Here is a 23,206-nt window from a genome sequence, read left to right on the forward strand (position 1 = left end):
GATTGCAGTCCAGACATAGAAAAGTGATCAAGATAGGGCATCCCAGCTTGTGAAATTATCCCAGCTATCAGCTTGGGATGAGACTGACTTAGATGCATTATATTATTTGGGCCTAGTTGAACTGCAATATGTAAGATCCCAAAGGGACTTGGTGAGCATCTCCTCTTCCTTCAAGACGCTTACTCATTGAATGGCTATTCTGTGTCAGGCACCATTCCAAGTGATGGTGATACAGCAGAACAAGGCACTGCTAATCTCTGTTCTCATGGGGCTTACAGACTCACAGTAGGCACAGTCATTGATAACAATTGAAAAGCAAATGTGAAAATAGACAGACAGAGAAGGCCTGTGTGAACTAGTGACATGGTATTGAGGCCTTAATAACAAGAGTCAGTCATGTGACAACGTGGGGCAGCACACTCCAGGCAGAGGAAATCGCTCTGGCAGAGGCCCTAATGTGAGCCTGGACTGCATGGGGACAGATGGGAGGTGCAGTGAGTGAGGGGAGAGCAGCAGCCGCCAGGGGCAGGGAGCGGGCAGACAGGAGATCATGCAGGCCCTTCTAGGCCACGGTCAGGATTGAGGCTTTTATTCTAAATGTAATAGATAGTAGCCAGATGGCTTTAAGCAGAGGAGTGTTAAAAAAAAAAAAACTGGGTTTAAAAAAAAATGCCTCTGTTGCTGTGTGGAGAGTGGATGATATGGGGGTGCTGGGCTGAGCACTGAGGTAGGAAGGGTGAGACACAGCCTCTTCCACCCGGAGGTGGTCAGCATTCAGCTGAGGAGACCATAGGCAAGCAAGAACAACAGTAGCCCATGCTAAGGGCTGCCATTGTGGGAACAGAGAAAAGAAGATTTAAGTCAGCCTGGGAAGCATCAGGGAAGACTTCATGGAGGTGGGCAATGGATGTGGGATTGTCATGGAGGTGGGCAATGGATGTGGGATTGTATCTGGGAAAAGAGAGTGGTAAGGCTGCTGCACAGGTGGACCAAGGGGTAGTGTGTGGTAGCTGTGGAGGGCATGGCCCAGGAGCTAGGCTGCCTGGGTTCAAATCCCAGCCCTGCCATTGAGAAGCTGTGTGGGTTTAGGCAAGTTGTTTACCCTTGTGTGACTCGATGTCCTCATTCTTAAAGTGGAGATGATGAGAGTCCAAAGACTTATTTCAAGGGATTTCTGTGAGAGTTAAACAAGCTAAAATATGTGCAGCACTCAGACATTCCTGGCACTCAGAAAGTGCCGTATGAGTACGAGTATTCTAAATAAAAACGGAGCAAAGTGGAGATGGGCGAGCTGGGAGCACATGCCAAGAAGTGTCCACTAGAGCCCGGCTCGGGGCCTCGAATCCCAGGCCAGAGATGCCCACCTTGCTCTGTAAGCAATGGGAGCCATTGAAGACTTTTAAGCAGGGGCGTTCAGAGTAGAGAGGAAGATAAAATCCAAAGGCCCAGAGAGGGAAGGGAACTAACCCACAGTCACACAGCCAGTTACTGGCAGGAGTGTCTGTCCTCCGGCTCCTCCACTGAGTTAATATCTGTAGGAGAACAAAGGCGGTATATATTTTGTCCCATCATTGCATCCTCAGAGTCTAGAATAATGCCTAGGGTATTCTCAGAAAATATTTGTGGACTACATTGCTGAATTGGTAGCCAAGTGGGCCAGGAAACATCAGAAACCTTGAATCCTCTAGAAGCTCAGTGCTTTCAGGACAATGGTGAAACCAGTCTCAGGAAAATAAACCAGACTTCCAGAGGTGTTGACGTGGGGTCTCAAGCCCTTCCAAATCCTAGGTTCTCCTGTGATCAAAGACACCACTGCCCACACTTTCCCTGCTGCCCCCTCAATCTGCAACAAGCATTGCTGCATAGGGTTCAGAAGTTAATCTTGGTAAAGTGCCTGGCAGATGAAAACTGTTCCTCAGACATTCAGTGCAGTAATTGCCAATGCGGAGAAAATGTATCTCCACATTTGCAAGAGGCAGGCCTTTGTGTTCCACAAAAACCAGCCATTAGAATTCCTGTCTCTGACTCGTCGGAAGTTGCGACAGCCAGGCGGGCCAGTAGGGTCTTGCAGTTCAAGCAGCAAATGGCAAAAGGCTCCGAGGAACTCAGCCCTGGCTCTCATGTCAGGAACACCTCTGCAGAGTAGGGCATGGGGCCAGGTGCTTCTCCAACAGGAGACAGCCTCAGCCCTGACCCTTCCTAGCAGGAGGATCTTGAGCAAGTCCTGCCATCTATAAAATGGGGGTAATACCGCCAGGGCCCACTGGGTCATTTTGCACAATGACAGGCACATACCAGATGCTCAACAAATGTGCTTCCTTCCTTTCTTTTTTTATTTTCTTTTTTTTTTGAGACAGAGTCTCGCTCTGTCACCCAGACTGGAATGCAGTGTCATGATCTTGGCTCACTGCAACATCCACCTCCCAGGTTCAAGCAATTCTCCTGCCTCAGCCTCCCGAGTGGCTGGGATTACAGGCACCCGCCATCATACCAGACTAATTTTTGTATTTTTAGTAGAGACAGGGTTTCACCGTGTTAGCCAGGTTGGTCTCGAACTCCTGACCTTAGGTGATCCGTTTGCTGGGATCCAAAGTGCTGGGATTACAGGCATGAGCCACCCAGCGTGCTCGGCCCAAATGTGCTTTCAATTGTGACAATAACACTGTGGGTTAGGGTTATCATCCCATTTCCCAAATGTGAAAACTGAAGCCCAAGGAATGGCTCATTGATTCGTCAATACCCACTGGGCAGCTGTATGAGCCAATAACTGTTTTAGAAGCTGGAGAGACAGTGAAGAGGAAGACAAGGACCATGCCTCTATGGAGCTCACTTTCTACTGGGAGACAGAAGCCAGGCAAGTAAACAAAATCATTTCACCAAGCCATATAAATACTAGGAAGAAAGTAAAAGAGGAGTGTGCCAAGGAGGATGAGGCTGTTTAAATCAGGGAAGGCTTCAAGGAAGAGGCATTGGGGCTGGCATCTGAATGAGAAGCTGCCTATGGGACAAGCGTGGAGGCAGAAGGAACAGAACATGCAGAGGTCCTAGGGCAAAAACAAACCTGACAAGATTGCAGGACAGAAACCAAGTGAGCAAGGAGGAGAGTCACAGATGGTGAGAACGGAAGGGCTGTGAGGCTTGGGTTAGGCAGGGCCTTGAAGGCTGGGGGAGTCTCTTTGGGAGACAGAGGGGTGGCATGATCTAAATTGTGATGAAGTCACTTCCCTCAGTCACTCAGCCAGTAAGGGGTGGATGGGATGAAGCCCATGTCAGAGTGATCCCCTGGGCCCTCCTTCAGGCCACGGTCCCTGCTGCCATCTCTAGAGCAGGTCAGCCAAGGGGCAGGCCAAGTGACGCATCTGCAGGACTCACCTGCTGGGAAATAAATCCATTGGCGCTGGCGGCCGTGTGGGCGCTGCAGTGCCTTGCAGGCAGCATCCTAATGCCGGGAGGATGCAGGGGGAGGGAGATGACATAAGGCCACCAGGACTGGGGTGAGGCCAGTAAGACACCTGCCTCTGGTGCACAATTTAAGGGGATGCTGAAAACTTGATTAAGATAAATAACTTTCTATGCAATTTTTTTTAAATTAATGCAAAAAAACCATGATGAATAAAATATCAAAATTTTAAATAAAGACAGGATACAAAAGAGCAGGGATTAGGTGAGGAAGGTGAAATGAATTGTGCATAAGCAGGATCTAATCTTGGCCCTAAGACATTTGCTTAACTGCAGGGACACTGCCTGGGCCAAGCCCTGTTCCCACTAGGAGCCAGTATCAGGAGCCAGTCTGCTCATGGTGAACCAAAAATAAGAAACTGTTCCTGGTAGGGGCCCCAGAGAACACTGCCTGCCTTGGCTGTGGAGACAGAAACCCAGAGAAAGGATCACACATCAAGGAGGTGATACTGGGCCTATACCCTAAGGTGCCGTGTAGGATCAGACCCACCCCTTGTATGCTTTGGGAGCCTAGTAAGGTGCATTGCCTCTCCAGCCTCAATTTCCCCATCTTTGAACCCAGAACTAATAAAACTTAGTCACCAGGATTTAGTAGGGTACTGGTTAAAGTCCTCTAGCGCCTGGCTACTCAATGTGTGGTCCACACACCGGCAACATCAACATCAGCTACGAGTTTATTAGACATGCACGATCTCGGCTGTATCTCAGAGGCACTGAATCAGAACCTGCATTTTAACAAGACCCCCCAGTGATTGACACACACGTTTAAGTCTGAAAGCTTGGTCGATTCTTGGCACATAAAAGATGCTCACTAAATGTTGGTGCTACTCCCCTGACTACTGAACCCTGTTAGATTCTGACTTCAGACAAGAGGAAAAACCTAAGATGTAAGAAGAGGTCCTGAGGTGGACACCTCATGCATTTTAAACCAGCAAGTTTTGAAGCGAGGGACCCTGGCCAAGCTCTTTCTATACTTAACTGTCCGAGCCCTCCATTTTGTTCATATGTAAAATGGGGATAATAATTATAGGTAGCTTCTATGGTTGTTGTAATATTAGGAAAACACTCAGCACAATGCTTGGCACATAGTAAGTGTTCGGTAAACTCTTGCTGCTGTGGCCGCTGCTGGTGGTGGGTCAATGAATTTCAATAAAGCATACACCATGTGATGAAATGAAATCAATAACATTCATATGAATTATTCTTTGCCATTTGTAAAGCATTTCAGTTGACACCATTTCAGCCAGCCCTAAAAACTCTTTTGAGTAAGCATAAGATATATCCATTTTTCAGACAAAAAAAATCTAGACTCAAGGATGAGGTGACTTGTCCACTAGGATTTAAATCCCTGGAGTCTGACACTAAAATCTGTGTCAGCAACAGAGAATCCAAGCAATAAGCATGGAAAATATCAAAAATGGGATGAGACAGCATTAGACTGCAGAGATCCCTTTTTATTTTGCAGAAGGGAAAACTGACACCTGTGGAGAGGAAAAACGTGTCCAAGATCATTCACACAGAGCGTCAGCTCTGGGGTCAGAACACAGCTCCCAAGGCTTTCCGTGTCCAGACCACCTCCCTCACCTGGTTGGCCAGCCTCCACCTGATGAGCCCGGCAGGCTGCAAGTGGCAAGTTCCCTGGGCGGGTCTAGTGGTCAAGGGGCATCCCAGCCTCACCTTTCCTTCCAGCACAGTCAAAGGAGGAGCTCACGTTGCCAAGGGGAGGGCTGCAAGGTTGCTAGGACACGGTCTGCAAGCAGTCAGGTGGTAGGGGAAGTCTTTGCTGGAACTGGCACTAGGAGCTGCCACAGCGATTTTCTCCTGGCTGGGAGAGGACCTCCAACTCCACAGGGTGGGTCAGCTGATGAGAGGGTTGACTGCCACAGATGCCCATGTCACCGCTACACACACACCCAAGCCAGCAGGCTGAGTCCCATTCTCCCTCAGCTCCATACCTCATCAAGCCCTGAGTCCTGCTATCTACTCCTCCTGTCTTTGCCACCCCAAGCCACCACCTTAGCACAGTTCCCTGTCCACAGCCTGTTAAGAGCACCCCAGATTCCCCACCTTCATGCTCCCATTCTCATCCTTGAGCCCCTGAGGTGCCCGGAAGGATCTAGAGCGCAGAGCTGAGCCCTGCAATGGCTCCCCATCACCCTCAATGTGAAGCCCAAGCTCCTCTAAGGCCCCTTCTAAACTGGCTCTGACAACCTGCCAGTCTTTTTTTTTTTTGGCCCTGAGGCTCCAGCCAAGCCACCTTCCTCCCAGTTCCCTCAGTAAACCACGCATCCTCCATGTCTTTGCAGATGCTGTTCCTTCTGCCTGGAAAGTCCTTCCTGCCCCACTGCCCACTTGGCCTCTGCAAGTCCTTAGCTCCAGACTCACCTTTTCAGAGAAGCCCTCCCAGCTTCTCTAAGGTGATGAAGAGAGAGGCACCTCAGAGAAACCTGTGTTAGAGGGGGTGACACACTGTAGCTTAACTATCTGCTTTCCTGCTCATGTCCCCATTCGGCTGTGAACTTTTTTTTTTGAGACAGAGTTTCACTCTTGTTGCCCAGGCTGGAGTGCAATGGTGCCATCTTGGCTCACCGCAACCTCTGCCTCCTGGATTCAAGTGATTCTCCTGTCTCAGCCTCCCGAGTAGCTGGGATTATGGGCATGCATCACCACCCCCGGTTAATTTTGTTTTTTTTTTGTTTTTTTTTTTAGTAGAGATGGGGTTTCTCCATGTTGGTCAGGTTGGTCTCAAACTCCCCACCTCAGGCGATCCATCATCTCGGCCTCCCAAAGTGCTGGGATTACAGGTATGAGCCACTGCGACCAGCCTCAGCTATGAAGTTTTTATGTCTCACTCTTAGAGTAAGACAAGAGACCTCGGCAGTGTCATTCACCTACTTAGTTACTCACGGGTTTCCACCGTACGAGATCAAGGCCTCTCTGGGCCTCCGTGCCATCCTCTGTGTGGTAGGGGTTATGACATTGGCCTTGCCAGGCTAGCGGGAGTGTTAAGGATTGTGGCTGTGGGGGCTTGGCACACAGTAAATACACTGAAGGTGGTGGCATTGCTGTTTTGTTTACACCAACACCGCCGGTGCCCAGCACAGAGGCACAGAGCACTCACCAGCAAGTGTGTGCTCAACGGGCCCCTCATCTGCACAGGAGGATGACTAGTGTGTGAAAAGGCTCTGTAAGGAACGCCGCTCCATTCTAAGTCGTAATAATTCTAGTAGTTCACGCTTTTGATTCTCCCTGCCTCCTAGACCCAAGTCATCCCAACATGTGTTCTGCCCACTCTTCATTCATGGAACAAAAGTTTACTAAGCACGTACTATGTGCCAGATGACGCGCTAGCTGTTTGAGACTGAGCAGTAGGTAGACATTAAACACAGAATTGTACCACCTCTCCTTCTTTCCTTCCCTTCTTAAAGGCCAGCCTCCTGTCCCTGCACACAGGTGGCCCCACCTAAGGACAGGGAAGATGCCATTTGCTCCCAGGTGCTCGTGCCCTGGGCAGACAGCAGGCTGCAGCCCACAGGTGCCCACCCTTTCTCCCTCCCCAGCAAGCTGGAAACAGGAACATCTGCCCTGTTTTTAATCCAGTTGCTAGTTTTAAATTCAAATATTGTCAGCTCCCTGAGAGCAGGGATCATGCCTGCCCTTTTCACTGCAGTTGTCACCAGCATTTAGAACACGGCCTGGCAGAGTCATTCACCCACTTATTCATTCATTCATTCATTCATTCATTCATTCATTCACTCAACAGATACTTATCAAGTCCTGCTAAATGCCAGGCTCTGGGGAAACTGCTGGGCTCGGCCCCAAGAAGCTCCTATTCCAGCAAAGGAAGAGGGGAGGGAAGTGGAGGGTCTGAGGATTGTGTTAGGAGGTAACCGTGCCTGGAGTCGGCTGATCCCTGTGGGAAGCCCTGATTCACTCTATACCGTCTCCCTGATCTGGGCCAATCGTTCATGCCTCTCAACCTTAGTCCTCACCTCTGCAAGTGAGACAATAGTATCTGCTTCCTGGAGCCACTGAGAGCAGGGCTATGGTTACTAAAAGAAGAGGAAATAGAGAGCTGGGGGAGGAGGCGACAGGTTGTCCTGGGAGGAGGACATTGCAGCCCCTTCAGTTGCTGGGGCCTTGGTGCTCCGCCCAGTGGGGGCCTGGCTGCAGCAGAGAGTAAGAGCTGGAGAGAGAAGAATTCCAGCTCCACACCTACCCCCGTGTGATCTTAAGCAGACCATCTCCCCCTCTCCGCATCAGTATTCTCATCTATCAAATGAGGATGGAACATCGACCTCACTCATCCTAAATATGTGATACCAAATCTAGCAAACCTGTCACGATGCTCAGTCAACAGTTATTTACTGGCACCTACAATCTGCCTGGCCCTGTGCAGAGCTCTGGAAACAAAGTCATGTAACAGCCAACCCTTGCCTTTTACGGAATGCATGGTGCCCCCTAGAATCAAGCAGAGGAAGGTAATTAAAATTTAAGGAGCTATAGTGTAAAAAAAAAATCTTCACAGACGTGATCTTATTTAACAACAGTAATCATAACAAGCACTTATATAGCACTGAGTATATGAGGCCAGTAATATTAGGCATCCCATTTTACAGATGAGGACACTGAGGCTCAGAGAGGACATCCCCAAAGCTGGAATTCAAAACTAGATATGATTGATGATAAATCCTGTCCCTTTACACCAATCAGAAATCACATTTAAGTAAGAAAAGTATGGTCAATGGTACTACCACCAAAGTACGGTCAATGGTACAGTGCTACCCACACCAGTGAACAAGATGAGTAACTACTGTCAGATTGGGTGAGGTGGGCCAGGAGTTGGTCTGATGCCAGGCAGGGTCCCATCCCATCCAGCCCTTTGCTGGAATCAAGAGCAGCAGTGGTGGCCTCCGGAGAAGTGAGGGCATGCCTTCACTGGGGTCTGGGGATCCATGCCCATTCAGCAAGCCAATTCCTCCAGAAGCTCTCTTCTCAGCCCTCAACCTCCTCTCTCCTCCTCCAGGAAGGTGTGGTCCCTGCCATGCTATCTGCTCTGCTCAGCGACTGAAGGCGCCTGCATCCCAGCTCTGCCAGGAAGCAAAGGTAAGGGCACTGCTCAGCACTAAAGCCCTGGATAGTGTTCAGGGCATCCCCTCACCCCTGGAGCCCTAATGAAGGGGGCACGTCTTCCCCTCTGTGATTGCCAAGAACAGTCCTAAGATGGAATGAGATGGTTCAGTTGGGCAGTGTGATGGAATGGTGTTTACCTTGCATTTTCAGAGCCATTTACAACAGAGAAGCACTTTCTTGTGCATTGCCTTATTCAGTGCTCCCCAAAAAACCTGAGGTGGATATTATTATCCCCAGTTACAGATGAGAAAACTGAAGCTGAGAGAGTGAAAGGACTTGCCTAAAGACACACAGCCGGTAGGTAGCTAAGGCTGAATTCCAAGCTTTTTCATGTCTGTATCCCAATGGCCTGTGCACATTGTAGGTGCTTGGTACATGTTTAATGAATGAATGAACGAACTGATGAACTACCCAAGATGAATGGAAAGGCAGGGCTGGGCTGGCACTTGGCTCTCTTGTCACTGTCAGATCCTGTGCTTTTTCTGCTGAGCCACGGCTTCCCGCACTGATGAGCTCAACAGCCCCCATGCCACCCCCTCCCCAGCCCAGAATCCCAACCATCTTACGGGTGGAGGAGTCAACCTCAGCTCCTCTTCCAGGTGGCCGGCCAAGCTCGGATCACACCCGGCATCCCTCATCCACATCGCCTCTTCCCCACCACCCACGACCAGTAATCCAGTGTGCATAGTTGTAAACTTGTTTCTTTAAATAAACAGTCTTGAGTTTCATACCAAATAGTCTCTTAAGAGAAGGAACGTCTCCAGGCCACCTCGTATTTAGCATACAGTGAGCCACATATTTGCACAGAGAGAGTGTATGTGGATATAGAGATCGCTCGATCGCTATAGATATCGTTGCTCATCCAGATGGGAGCTATTTATGATGCTGAGTCATTCGCAGAGAATGCCACTGAGGAATTCCAGGCTGGGCTCCGAGTCCCAGCATCACAGACCTCATGGCTCTCTGCCTCGTCTTCACTGTTCACAAATGAGAGGTGGGAGGGGGGCCTCCCATCACAGGGCAGGGACAGAAGGGAACATTTTGGCCACAGGAAATGCAGATTTCCTCATAACCAGTTCCTAGTGTAAGTCATTCTCCTCCATCCAGAGCCTTGCACCCTTAGGGATCATCTTGTCCAATTCCTTCATTGTGTAGGAGAGAAAACTGAGACCCAGAGCAGGCAGGGACTGGCCCAGTGTCACACAGAGAGTCGGGGACAGAGCTGGTGCTAAAGCCCAGACCTTCTGGCTGCTGTCTGGGGTTTCCACATTCCCAGCAACCTTCTTCAGGTTTTGTCTCCAATGTCTTGGCATTTCCTCTCACTGAGGAGCTTCTCATCTTCCAAAATTTGGAGATGTCACTGAGCACTTGCACCTTTGGGCTCTTCCAGGACAAGAGCTGACTCCGGCTTGTTTGGGTACTCCAGCCCCGCGCTTAGTGCAAGACCTGCACACACTGGCTGCTCAATGCGTGTGTACTGAGTGTTATATAAGACCAAACTCAGTACCAATTCCTGGGGAACCCATTTGGAAAAGCACCCATCTATCTCCACCCTCTCTTTCTTGTCTCTAAGCCAGTTCTCTATCCATGCAAAAATAGACTCCCTCCCACTCACCACCCACCTCTGCCCAATTCTATAATGAATCAATTTTATTAATAGGCTTTGGGATGGAAACTTGACAAAGGCTTTTTGTGAAAGTCTCACTTTATCTCCCCATATAGTTCACTTCTCAAAGAGTTCTAATAAACTGGTCAGATGGGATTTGGTCTTACATAAAATATTCATTAATCCACTCTTTCCCTCCATATAGAATGTATTGGCTTAAGCATTCAGTGATCTCTAGCCTGTGTTATAGATTCTATTCAGTTGTTCTAAGAGGCAGTGGGATGAGATGGAAAGAGCACGGGCTTTGGAATGAGGGCCAAGTTGAAGTCTAGCTGGCCCCTTACTGGTTTTCCATTCACATTGATTACTCTGAGGATTAAATGAGATAATATATGTAAGGTGGATGGCACATAGTAAGTGCTCGATGCAGGTTTGTGAATAAATGAATGAATGATTATGAATGATTGGCTCAGGACCCATATGAACCAGATCTTAAAGCTGGAGGAGCCAGCTGACTCTGCAATCTGAGTTAACAAAGTCATACTACCCAGGAAGGGTGGTTTGAAAAGTCTTGAGAAGCAAACTTCAGGATTAGGCTGTTGGTTGGCCTGTCTCCAGGCCAGAAAGGAGGATCTTTCTCCAGCCCCTGGTGCAAGGAGTTCCCTCAGCTCAAGAAAAAATTTGAGTCTGGAATCTGGGTTCAAGACAGAAGACTCCTTGAGAATCAAGACTGTGTCATTTTATTGTTGGATTCTGCCTTTCTCTCAGCTAGAGCCTGGCTCAGGGTGGTGTGGAATAGGCAGAGAGGTCCACAGCACATGTTCATGTTGTGAAGATGAGGTGCATTGACTTGAGTTGATCTGAGTTGACTTGGCTTGAATTGACTTGAGTTGTTCTGAGTTTACTGGTGGACTCAACTCTTGGGGCCACCGAGAGAGAAGCTACCTGAAACTTGGACTTAGCTAAGACCTGGCTGGTCTCATAGCACAGGGGAGACCTCACAGGTGATGTTCTGGGGACATTATAGAGTGTTCCGAAGATGGAGGCCTTTCAGAGAGGACCAGGGCCATAGTCAGCACTGAAGAGCTGGATAGCAGTCTTGGCTCAGTCAAGGGGCACCACAAGGCTAAATGTCCCTTAGGAATCTTTAAAATCTATTGGAACTCTTCCAGGACCTTTTCATATTTTTAAGGCAATAGATGCCTTTCTTACTGGCATAGAAGGATCTTTTTGGGGTACCCACTACAGTGGGAGGATGGCCTCCAGGTTGGAAGGTCAACTAGACTCAGCAATGAGGAGAGAAGACAGGGTGAGGCTGGGAACCAGGCAGAGTTTCATACTACAGATGCTGGGACCATTGTAAGCGGGTCCTCCCATGGAAGCGAGGGTTTGGGGATCTGAGTGAGATGTGATTCTAACTCTAGACTTATGTCAGGCAGTGTTTGCTGAAGGGAAAATGACCCAGAAAGTACATTGGGAAATCAGGCAAGACCTCTAGCCTCACCATGCGGAGGGCAGCCAGCACAGCTTGGGCCCCTTGGCCAGCCCCATCCCAGGCCTTGCCCACCACAGAATGCAGCCAGCACCTGAGGGAGATAGGAATGAGAACACCAGTGAGCTTCAGGTGAGCAGGGGCCGCTCACACGCTTACTGCACTTGACCAGTGTCTGTCTCTCACACTGGTCTGGGAACCCACCAAAGGAAATATGTTCCATTCCTATCATCCCCTTTGTACCCCCTAAAAATCTGGGTACAGATTATAGACATCAGTGTTTGATGAGTGAATAATCAGGTCAGAGTAAGGTTTAGAAAGCCAGTGGAAGATTTCAAGATGGCAAAATGGAAAATTTCAAGATTTCAACGTGGCCAAGTTCCAAGGTAGAGATGCCTAGCCAGAAAAAATAACATAGACCCAGAAGCTGCCCCTCAGGAGTTTGGCTCATGGAAAAAAAATGCACTAAATGGAGCCAAGGGACAGGGTGGTGCAATGTGGGCTTGAAATAATGTTCCTCAGTATCCTGGGCTTCTAAGAAGGTTCTCAGGGCCCATTATGGGATGGGTTTGGGGAAGGGAAGGCCTCAAAGAAGAAGCCCTAGATCCTCCAAACCCATTTCAACCACAAAAGCTTCGCTTTTATCTGTTGTACATGTTGGATTTCCTCCTAAATTTTTCCATTTAAAGGGTTCTTTTGATTTTAAAAAGTGCATTTGGGAAAGTACTGGCATTGAAAGAGCCTATGCCTTTGGAGGCAGACTGGGTCCAGATCTCAGCCCCATCCCTTTCCACCAGTGGGACTTGGGACAAGTGTCCCTTTGAGCCTCCACATTCTCAGCCACGAGCCACCCTCCCAGGGCTGTGTGAGCACAGCTAAGAGGCCCTGGTACCTCCCAGAGGCTGGCACACATGTGATTGATTGATGCTGTACAAGATGACTTTAGGTGGTATACAGATGAACATTTATTATTTTAATAGCTCGCAAGTGATGCGTGTTAGAAATATATAACCAGCACACTAAACTGTGATTTATGAAAATAATATGGCATTTCCTCTGAAAATAAAATTGTGATCTTTTTAAAAAGGCAAATCAATTTAAAGAGAAATACTAAGTAAGTGATAGGGCAGAAATCATGAAGGTGGCACAGGAATGGCTGAAATTTGGGGGAAATTGAGAGAATCTATGTAAACATCAATCACAGTGTCTGTCACTTAAGAAGGGCTCAAAAAGTTAGTTCTTATATCCTTCTCTTTATTTTAGCTCCCTGGGGTGTTTGAACCTAGTACCATGCTCAAAAAAACAAAACAAAACAAAAACAAAGCTTCCTGGGACAAAGTAGGGGCCCAGGCCTAGTCGGCCTGGAACAGTGTGGGGTGGGCATGAGACAAGCAGCCATGGATCCAGCTCTGATGGGCAGAAGTGGTCAAGTGTGGCCAGGGAGCTGCCCACAGGCGCACAGAGCAGTCCGAGGCTGCTGAGGTAGCATCTCCCACAAAGTGGGCACAGACCATCGGAGATCCATGAGACAATCTGAAGAGTTATTCAGGCACAAATTAAATAGCACTGGGAGAGAATGACTGCCTTTTCGGTTGATTACATCAAGGAGAGAGTCTCAATTGAAGGTTAGCCTCTCCTTAACCATCTTGATTTCCTTTCCAAGGAAGAGGCTCAGACTTCAGCTGGCAACAGTAACTAGCTGGAAGTGGATAACGATGTTTTATTTTCCATGTATTTGTTTTTTACCATGGCCTTCTATTTACAGAACAGGATACTGCATTCCTGTTTATGAGAAGGATCTTATGTTCTCTTTTCAAATATATGTATTAAAGGTCAAAAAATGAATCTGTTACTCTTGCTAAGTATAAAGTGAGTAATAGTAAATGCAAAATGTACATGAGGAAAATAGAGAGAGGTGGTGTATGACCGAGGCAAGAGTAACCTGGCAAAGGTGTTGCAAGGGGTTCCATGGCTCCAGAGCCCATGCTGGGCCCAGAGGCAGGGATGTCTCCAGGCCCCACCACAGCCTCCGGGGCAGTCCTCGTCCTGGGGAGGGCAAAGGAGACCCCATCCTAAGAAGGAGGGAGATTGCTGGGCAGGTGACCCAGAGCCTCCTGCCTGAGCCGGGAGTGCAGAGACCAGGACAGCAGCCTGGCCAGCAGTCAGTGACGTCAGGGCTACCACCAGAGGGTGGATCTGAGACAGATTCTAGGCCTCTGGTTTCTGGCAAGGTTGATTACATCTAGAAGGGAGTCTTAATTAGAGGCCGTGGTCCAGTGGTTGATCATAACTTGGATTATCCAGCGGGGGCAGGAAGGAGCTGAGGGACAGGAAGAGGCAGCCCGTGTCAGCCTGGTGTTCAGGGAATCAGGTGTGAACCTAAACAGTTCACAGCAGCCTTCGAGAGGGGCTGGGTGTGAGTTAGGGTACACTGATAGCAAGCAACAGAGACTAACTCTGTCATACTCAGACAGAAAAGGGGGTTATTGAGGTTATCAGATGGGACCCAGAACCAAAGGGAAAGCTGGCCACAGGGCTCAGGACAGGACCAGAGCCAAAGCTGCACAAGGGGTCTGGAAGCAGGACCTGAGGCCGGTTTTGTCCAGGTCCCCTCTGGGATGCATCAGCCACAGCCGCTTTTTTCCTCCTTGCATCACTCAGCTCATGAGTCACAGCCCCAGGAGGGAGACAGCTGGCCTGGCGTGGGTCCCGTGTCCTCCTCTCGGCCAGCCCAAAGCATGGCGGCTTGATGGGACTGCTTCCAAGATTGAACATGAGGGAGGCGTGGTTCCCAAAAGCAAAATCAAAGGGCTGTCACCAAAAGGAGGAGGAGTGGATTCTGGGCAGCTCAAACCAGCAAATGTCTACCAGGAGGATCCCAGGGAGTACCAGGCACTGTGGTCTCCTAGGTTTCACTCTCTGGGACCATCCCTGAGGCCTCCTTTCTCCTACTCTGAATGGAGCAACGTCACCATCCCAGTCTGGGAGCAGTGGTCTGCTGTACCTGAGTACGGTGGTGAGCTGCTGCAGTGAGGGTCCTCCGATGGGCTGGGGGCCCTAGGGGAAGGGTACTGGGCAAGTCTGATCCTGGGCCCCAGGGCTGAAAAGGATCTGCTGGGCTGAAGAATTGCCACCCATTCTTTGGACTCCCACAGACCCTGTATTTCCTTTTGTCACAGCATTGACCCTCTGTGTTACTTGGAGGCACACAAGTTCGTTTGTTTTTGTCTGCTGCTTTTTGACTGTAAGCTCCTTGAGGAGACCCACTGTCTCTTGTTACCTCTGTGCCCAGCATCATGCCTGACACACATGAAGGGCGGTGGCATTGATGGAAGGGGGCTATAGGGACTGCAGGTGTCAAGGTTATACTGTGGCAACAAGTTAATCCTGAAATCCTGCTGTGACTTAATACAACAAAGATTTGTTTCTCCTTAACATGATGTCTTCTGTGGAGCCAGCAGCTCTCCGGGCAGCGTCCTTCCAGTTGGTGACTCTGGGATCCAGGCTGGCTCCACCATTATGCAGCAGGGGAAGAGAGTGAGTGGAGAACTCATAGTCACTCTTTTTTTTTTTTTGAGACAGAGTCTCACTCTGTCGCCAGGCTGGAGTGCAGTGGTGCAATCTCGGCTCACTGCAACCTCCAGCTTCTGGGTTCAAGCGATTCTCCTGCCTCAGCCTCCCAAGTAGTTGGGATTACAGGCCCACGCCACCATGCCCAGCTAATTTTTGTATTTTTAGTAGAGACGGGGTTTCACCGTGTTAGCCAGGATGGTCTTGATCTCCTGACCTCATGATCTGCCCGCCTCAGCCTCCCAAAGTGCTGGGATTACAGGCGCGAGCCACTGCACCCAGCCAACAGTCACTCTTAATACCTCAGCCCAGAAGTGACACTGATTGATTCTTTTCACAGGCCGTTGGCCAAAACTAGTCACATGACCTATCTCACCATCAGGGGCTGGAAAGAATTCACCGAGTTCATGTTCTTGCAACACAAGCCCTGACCTGCCGCTGGCAGTGCTGGGGAGCCAGGGGTCCAAGAGGAGGACCTGGGCTGTGGGTGGGGCAGAGGCAGCCAGGAACCAGAGGTGCTCGAGACACAGAAACTTGCCAGCATCAGCGGGAACCAGAGGTGCCTCATGGCTGGTGCATGAAAAAACCTCTTAAATTGCATGTTTAACTCGACACATCCTAAAAAGTGGGAAAAGAGTGGGGAGAGAATTTCATTAACCTGAGCTTTCCACCTTTCCTTATTTTTCCAATCAGTAAACACTAGCAAATGAAAATCAAGTTGATGGAAAAATAGAGGTCAAATGCCAATGGGCAAACTGTTCAGAAAGAAATCGCCACCTGGTCCCTTCAACATCTTACGTGGTATCCATGGTGACCCAAGAGTGACTGCAGCTGTTGGAAGGGCTCAGACGCCAGTGCACTCGGGGATACCGACCCTCACTGCTCTGACAGCCCTGGGCAGACCATGGCCGATGGCAAGTCAGTGGGCCCCACTCCTGGGGGCTCCACGACACTTGCCATGCTTGCTTCAGGCTGTATCACAACCGCAGATGTTTTTTTGGGATGGAATCACAGGATCTTAGATGGCTCTAGAAAGAGCAGAAGCTTAGGAGCCAGAAAGATCTGGGTTCAAATTCCAGCTCTTTCCTAGTAAGTCAAATTCCTACCTAGCAAGACCCCTCACCGCTCTGAGTTTCAGTTTTATCACCTGTCTAATGGGTACAAGGATAACACCTACCTCCCTGAACAATTGTGCACAGTCTCTGACATTACGCCTCTAATGCGTAATGTCCTAATGCACTGTATGACCTCAATTGATGTCATTGTTTTTCCTTTTCCCCCACTGGGGTGAGAGGGACTGAGTCCAACCTCCCCTGACTGCAGCCAGCCAGTTCCTCTTTGCATACCTCTGATGACAAGAAGCTCACTACTCTTCCTACCGCCCCCCTCCCCCTGCAAGCCCCGAGCATCTTGCTCCATTTTTAAATTACTCCCACGATGTTTGTGAAGAGAGGGTCTGATGTCCCTAGGGACTAGGGTTTGAGGGGAAGGTGCCTGGCTCACTTCCCCACCTGGCTGACTAATCACAGCATTGGCCCTCAGGAGTTGTGCATGGGAACTGAGTATAGTGAGGATGAAGGAGGTGAGGGGATCAGGGTAGAGGAATGTGTATCCATTTCTGGTTCACAACAAGAAACAGAGAAATCCATCACACATGGGAGACAGGATCAGGACTGGGGACATTTGTCCCATAGAAGAGAAATCTCAGGAAGACTGCCACAGGACAATGACGGAGGTTCAACCTAGGGTTAAGTGTGGGGAGCCACAGAGGGGAAAACAGGAGCCTCAAATAGGAGCAAACTTTCCTTCATTCATTCTGCAAGCATTCCCTGTTTCTCCACCCTGCCCGGCCCCCGGCTGAGCATAACGGCAAGAAATGAATCCGAGGCTTTGACCTTGGCAGTGTGGGCAGGCCTGTAGATGAGAATATGGAAACCATTTGAGTATTGCTCAGATAAAGGAAAGTTCCATGGGGGCTGTGGGAGCTCAGAGTGGGGGTAGCTGGCCCACTAGGGAGGGGAAGGATGAGGAGGCAAACAGAAAGTGGGGAGAAAAGGGATGCCAGCTAGAGGGGCACCATGGGCAAAGGCACAGAGGTGAAAATCAGCCTGCTGTGTGGAAAACCCACCCCTTTCTCTAGTGCTTGAGCAGGGAGTGGTGACAGGTGGGCTGATCCAGCAGCAAAGGACTTTGCAGACAGCCACAGAGCAGAGACCCTGTCCCAGGCTAGGAGGAAGCCATGGAAGGGCGAGTTGTTTTTCATTTTTGTTTTTTCGGGGAAAAAAAAATTACTGAACTATAACCTATGTTCATAAAGTTCTCCTAACATAAGTTTACAGCTCAGTGAGTTTTCACAAAGTGAACGCGCCCATGTAACCTTCCCCAGCTCGAGACACAGAAACTTGCATCACAGAAGCTCCCTTTGCTCCCCTTGCTCCCCTTTCCAGTCCCCACCTCCCTGCAACAGGAGCTGCTGTCCCGATCTTTTTTTTTGAGACAGAGTCTTGCTCTGTCACCTGGGCTGGAGTGCAGTGATGCGATCTCGGTTCACTGCAACCTCCGTCTCCCAGGTTCAAGCGATTCTCCTGCCTCAGCCTCCCGAGTAGCTGAGACTACAGGCATGCGCCACTATGCCCAGCTAATTTTGTATTTTTAGTAGAGATGGGGTTTCACCATGTTGGTTGGCCAGGATGGTCTCAATCTCTTGACCTCATGATCCGCCCGCCTCAGCCTCCCAAAGTGCTGGGATTACAGGCATGAGCCACCGTGCCCGGCCCCGACTTCTAATTTCATAGTTTCATTGGCTGTTTTTGAATTTCACATAAATGAAATTACGCCGTGTTGGACCCCCGCTCAGCGACGTTGGAGAGTCTCTTGAGTTGTTGCAAGTGGTTGTCATTCATTCTCATTGCTGCAGTAAATCTCATCGTGGGACTAGAATAAAATGCAGTTCTAGTGTTGATAGCCATTCGGGTTGTTTTCAGCTTTAGACTCTTGGGAGAAGCGCTGCCATGAAGATTCTTGCACGTGTCTTTGGAAAAACACATGTACACATTTCTAGGGGGTTTATGCCAAGAAGTGGAGTCGCTGCATCACAGGAGATGCGGGTTCAGCTCTAGCAGATACTGTCAAATGTTTCTTCCAAAATGATAGTAGCAATTTACATTCCCTACTGTAGCTACTTGGTGGAAGTTCCAGGAGCTCCAAACCCTCACCAACATCTGGCATTTTCCGTCTTTTCCATTTCAGCGATTCCGGTGGATGTGGAGTGGTTATCATTGAAAATTTTATTTCCCCAAAGACGAGTAGGTTAAACACCTTTTCATATGCTTCCTAGCCATTTGGACATCCTCTTCCCCAAAGTGTCTATTCAAGGCCCTGGACAGGGAGGGTCAAGGGCCGCCTTTCATTTTAGAAAGTTATCTCCGGCAGCCAAGTGGAGTGTCTGGGATTGGAAGTGGGTGTCCTGGAACCTCTGGCTGATACCAGGGGCATCTCTTAGGTACCAGGTTTCATCGGCTTCCTCCGCCTTCTTCACTCCTCACAGTCACCCTTTGACCTCACAGGTCAAAAGTGTTATCAGTATTTCACAGATGAAATGGCCAGGCTCAGAGAGGTGAAGGGCCTGCTCAAGGTCTCACAAAGGATGCTGAGAGGACAGCTGGGATGTTCTCAGCCTGAAGCAGGTAGCCCAGGGAGGAACAGAACAGAAGGGAACAAAAGGAAGGTGAAGAAGCAGCTACAAGAACATCTATCTCACTCCTTATTTTGCAGAAAAGGAAATTATCCACCTCTCTCCCCAATTCTCTCCCCTTCCTTCTCCTCTCTCTGCATCACACCAGAAGTCCCTACAGAGGTGAGCAGCCATCTGGAGGTGAGTGTCCCCAACCTGAGACTGTGTGAAGGGAGCCAATTTGGTCAGCTCCTGTCTCTGCCACCACCCACCATGTAGCCCTAGACTGGTCATGTCACCTCCCTGAGCCTTAGGCTCTTTACCTGTTTCAATAATTCCTTCCTCTGGGCCTCGTGGGGAGAAATCACTGAGGCAAACTGATGCAGTGCCCAGCAGGGCGGCTGGCATCATGCAGCCCTTAGTTTACTTGGCACACACTCATTCCTTCCCCCGACACTTCTATGACTAGCGGGGCTCCCTGTTCTGCCCAGGCCCCCTCTCCCTGGGTAGCAGGGTCAGCCTCTTCACGTCTCATGCAGCCACAACAGGCCACTGGCGGGTTCCTCACTGCCTGAAAGCAGGTGTGGTGGGCCAGGCACGGCATTCCCTCCCCGCATCACCTCGTCTCCCCGCAGCTGCCCGCACTCAGGCTGACAGCCACACAATGAGTCCCAGAAGGGCCTTTCTCCTCTCAAGGACTCTCATCTCAGAGCCCAGACGCTTTTATTTTAGGAGCTGTGGTTAGTAAAGTGCTTCATCAACGCCACCTCCAAGCAGCCCTCCGCCCCCTACCACACACAGCCCATGTGACCGTCTCACCCGCCCTGTCCTTCCACTCCTTAATCCGCGCTGCATTTCATGAGCATCTCCAGGCACTGTGCTAGGCACCAAGAGGCCCACCAGCTCCCTCCCTTCATGGAGTTTTCTCTGCATTGAGAGAAACAGACAATAAACAAATAGACAGACATGGTAAACAGGATGACTTTGGATGGTGCTCAGGGCCGTGGAGATGATGGAGAAAGCTATAACAGAGAGGGACGGGCAGTAGGCCGCTCAGTCCCAGAGCAGAGTCACGAACTCCCAGGCCCGCTGCCGGGGACGGTGTGTCCTTCTCTGGTTTGGGCTCTTCCTGGAGGGAATAGTGACACTGCAGACCTCCCGGGGGTGGTCCCAGGATTTGGCAGAAGATCCTGGCTGCTCCTGACCCCTGGCACTTCCTCCATCCACCAGCTTCTCCCCTCCCACCCCATAGGATTTCTTCCTCCCAATCCTACTGGATCCTGAGCAAACTGAGTCCTTTCCTGATGATTTCCCCATCCCCAGGGGCAAGGGCAACTGAACCCCACACAGGGCCAGCAGAGACCCTCAGCTCTATGCAAGCAGGACACTCTGTCTCCCTTCTCGGGCCTCCACCTTCTCTCCCTCCTTCACCCCCTCCCTGACTCAGTCTCTCTGTCTCTGTGCCTCATCTCGCTTTTCCCCTCTCCAACTTCCTGCTACTCTCCTTCTCCCAAATTTCTTTTCTTCCTTTTTCTTTTTCTTTTTTTTTTTTCTTGAAACGGAGCTTCGCTCTTGTCACCCAGGCTGGAGTGCAGTGGCGCGATCTCAGCTCATTGCAACCTCTACCTCCTGGGTTCAAGTGATTCTCCTGCCTTAGCCTCCTGAGTAGCTGGGATTATAGGCACCTGCCACCATGCCTGGCTAATTTTTGTATTTTTAGTAGAGATGGGGTTTCACCATGCTGGCCAGGTTGGTCATGAATTCCTGACCTCCAGTGATCCGCCGCCTTGGCCTCCCAAAGTGCTCGGATTACAGGCGTGAGCCACCACGCCCGGCCCTAAATTTACTTCTTATCAGGACACTCATTTCCTTCAAATAAATATATGTATTTTTAAATGCACCGAGCCCCTACTGGGTGCAGGCATGAGGTGAGGAGCTTGGGTCTAATCAAAGATGAGTAAGACATGGACTTCCCTGCAAGAGAGATGAGTCATGTACCTAAATAAGTGAAATGGGGAGGCTGAAAAGTGACCGGTGTGATAAAGGAGACACTGATGGGGGCTGCAGAGTAGGAGGGTTCCTGAGGGCTTCAAGGAAGAGGTGACGTTTTTAGTCACCTTGAAATACGATCATGCAATGAAACGTGGGCTGACTCTGGGCCTCTCCTGTGGACAGTTGCTCAAGGACCAGCTCATTTGCCTGGAACGTAGGGAATTTGAATGTCATCTTTCTTTCACTTTACAGTTCTCTGATTCTGACTCACTTCCTTACCGATCTCACCACCTTCTACTTCATTTTCTCTTTCATCTGTACCTTTTTCCTTCCCCACCTGTCCCTTCACAGACCACAAGACATACTTTTGAGTTTTGTCCTCAGTTTCGTTTTCCTTCCATCCTTTTCTCCAAGTCTAAGTCCCACTCTCCAGCATCCTTCCTTCCTAACCTCCAAGGTGCCCTGGTAGACCATGTGGACTTTGATGTCTGACAGACCAGGGTCTCCTCCCAGTGACTCAACTCTCTAAGCCTTCATTTCATCATCTGGAAACAGCCTCCTAGGGCTATTGTATAAACCAATGAGAAAAAGGATGTGGAGACGCTTCCTACTGTAAATGACAGTCTTTACCGTTAACGAGGTTCTTTAGACTGTAAGTGACAGAAACCCAACTCAAGATGGCCTAAAGGGAAAAGGGAAAGTCTGATGTTGCTGGGTCAGACACACCTGGCCCCAGGGCTTCAGACGGTGACCACAACACTCTATCTTTCTACATCTCTCCACTGCCATCCCCCATGTTGGGCAGGCCTTCCTTTGCAGAGTGGGAACACAGCCATCTCCTTCCTATCAGCTAAGCAACTCCAGTGAAAATCGGGCACCCATCCCAGTGGTGTCAGCAAAGCTCTGTGATTGAACGTCAGTGGACTCAGCCCTAACCCATTCCCATAGCCAGGCCTGGGTCCCACGCTATCATACGGAGCCGTTAATGATGGGATCCTCCCACCCAACCCATCAGGACCATGAGTGGGAAAGGGGAACATCTTCCCAGAGAGGGGCCATTTCACAGTTACAAAAAGAAGGGGAAATGGTTGTTATGAATCAAGCTCCTTGAGCAATGGAGACAAGAAACACAGGGAAAGGAACAGGCTCATGCCTTCTTAGCTCTCAGGTGTCATCTCCTCAAAAAAAAGTCTTCTCTAATACCTTAAGGATGTGTTGGGTGCTTCACCTGTGCTCTAGCAGCACCTTATGCTTCCCCCATTACCATACTTTTCGTGTTTATTATACTATTCTATTTGCTTGTCTGTCTCCTTCACAGGACTTAAGTATTGTCAGGACAAAGTCAGTGCCTGTCTTGCCTGTTGCTGTACACCCAATGTTGACAAATGCCAGACCCTTAGTAAATGATGGATGGAGGGATGGATGGATAGATGCATGGATGGATGGATGGATGGATGAGTGGTGAGATGGATGGAAAACAGACAGCTGGATGGGTGAATGGATGGATGGTAGGATAGATGAGGGCGGGTGAATGAATGAGTGAGTGGTGGAGCGTATGAACGATGGACGATTGGTTGGATAATGAGTGGATGAAGGGATGAATAAATAGATGGATGGATGAATTGTTCGGAGATAACTGGTGAGATCAGTTTGGAATGGGCTTAGTCTGAACTGCCTGTAAACACAAACAGAGCTGCCCCTCAAGTTGTTGATAGATGAACCCCAAGTTCGGGAGAGAGGTCTGGGCTGGAAACAGAGGTTTAGGAGCTATTAACACAGAGACTATAGTGGAGTGGATCAAGGTTACAGGGGAGGCGGCAAAGTGGGGGAACCAAAATCAGACAGCACCTAAGTGACACTTGAACCCAGGGCTGTGTGATGTCAGAGCTTGCTTTCCTTCCTTCATTTTATGGCAGCTTGGCCACTACTTGAGGTGACAGCACAGAGTTAATGTCTCTCCTTCTCCCCTCCCTCCCCCTCCTCAAACCACTCAGCCAGAAGGGAGCAGCTGCCTGGGAGGACAGAGAGACAGATTATGTAAACTGTGATTGCCACCCACAGGAGGAGGAGGAGAGTGAATAGGTATTGAAATGCGCTTTCAATAATGCATGTCCTCCTCCACACAGGCCTGGGGCTTGGTGGGGAGGAGAGGATCCTTAAAGGGACCGATCCTCCTGTCCCCAACACCCACAGGCCCCGGGCCCGCCATACAGGTCCCCTGTGCACAATTGGAGGGCTCTATGGATATCCACTCCAGGGGTCCCCAACCTTTCACCCTCAA

The 23,206-nt window shown here is 49.7% G+C and overlaps 1 protein-coding gene across 4 annotated transcripts in view; it reads left to right on the forward strand.

The window, feature by feature from the left end:
- CPLX2 (complexin 2) overlaps positions 1-23,206 on the forward strand; it is an 82,927-nt gene that overhangs the window by 4,378 nt on the left and 55,343 nt on the right. For 2 of the 4 annotated variants that reach the window (XM_063724410.1, XM_009241302.3), the window contains exon 2: positions 8,486-8,565. The gene's annotated coding sequence lies outside the window, so the exon portion shown is untranslated. Of the gene's footprint in view, positions 1-4,924; positions 5,093-8,485; positions 8,566-8,829; positions 8,890-23,206 lie in introns of all 4 variants that reach the window. The other 2 variants (XM_063724411.1, XM_054556264.2) reach the window with 2 other exon arrangements.

The sequence above is a fragment of the Pongo abelii genome, chromosome 4, assembly GCF_028885655.2.
Source record: "Pongo abelii isolate AG06213 chromosome 4, NHGRI_mPonAbe1-v2.0_pri, whole genome shotgun sequence".
NCBI lineage: Eukaryota > Metazoa > Chordata > Mammalia > Primates > Hominidae > Pongo > Pongo abelii.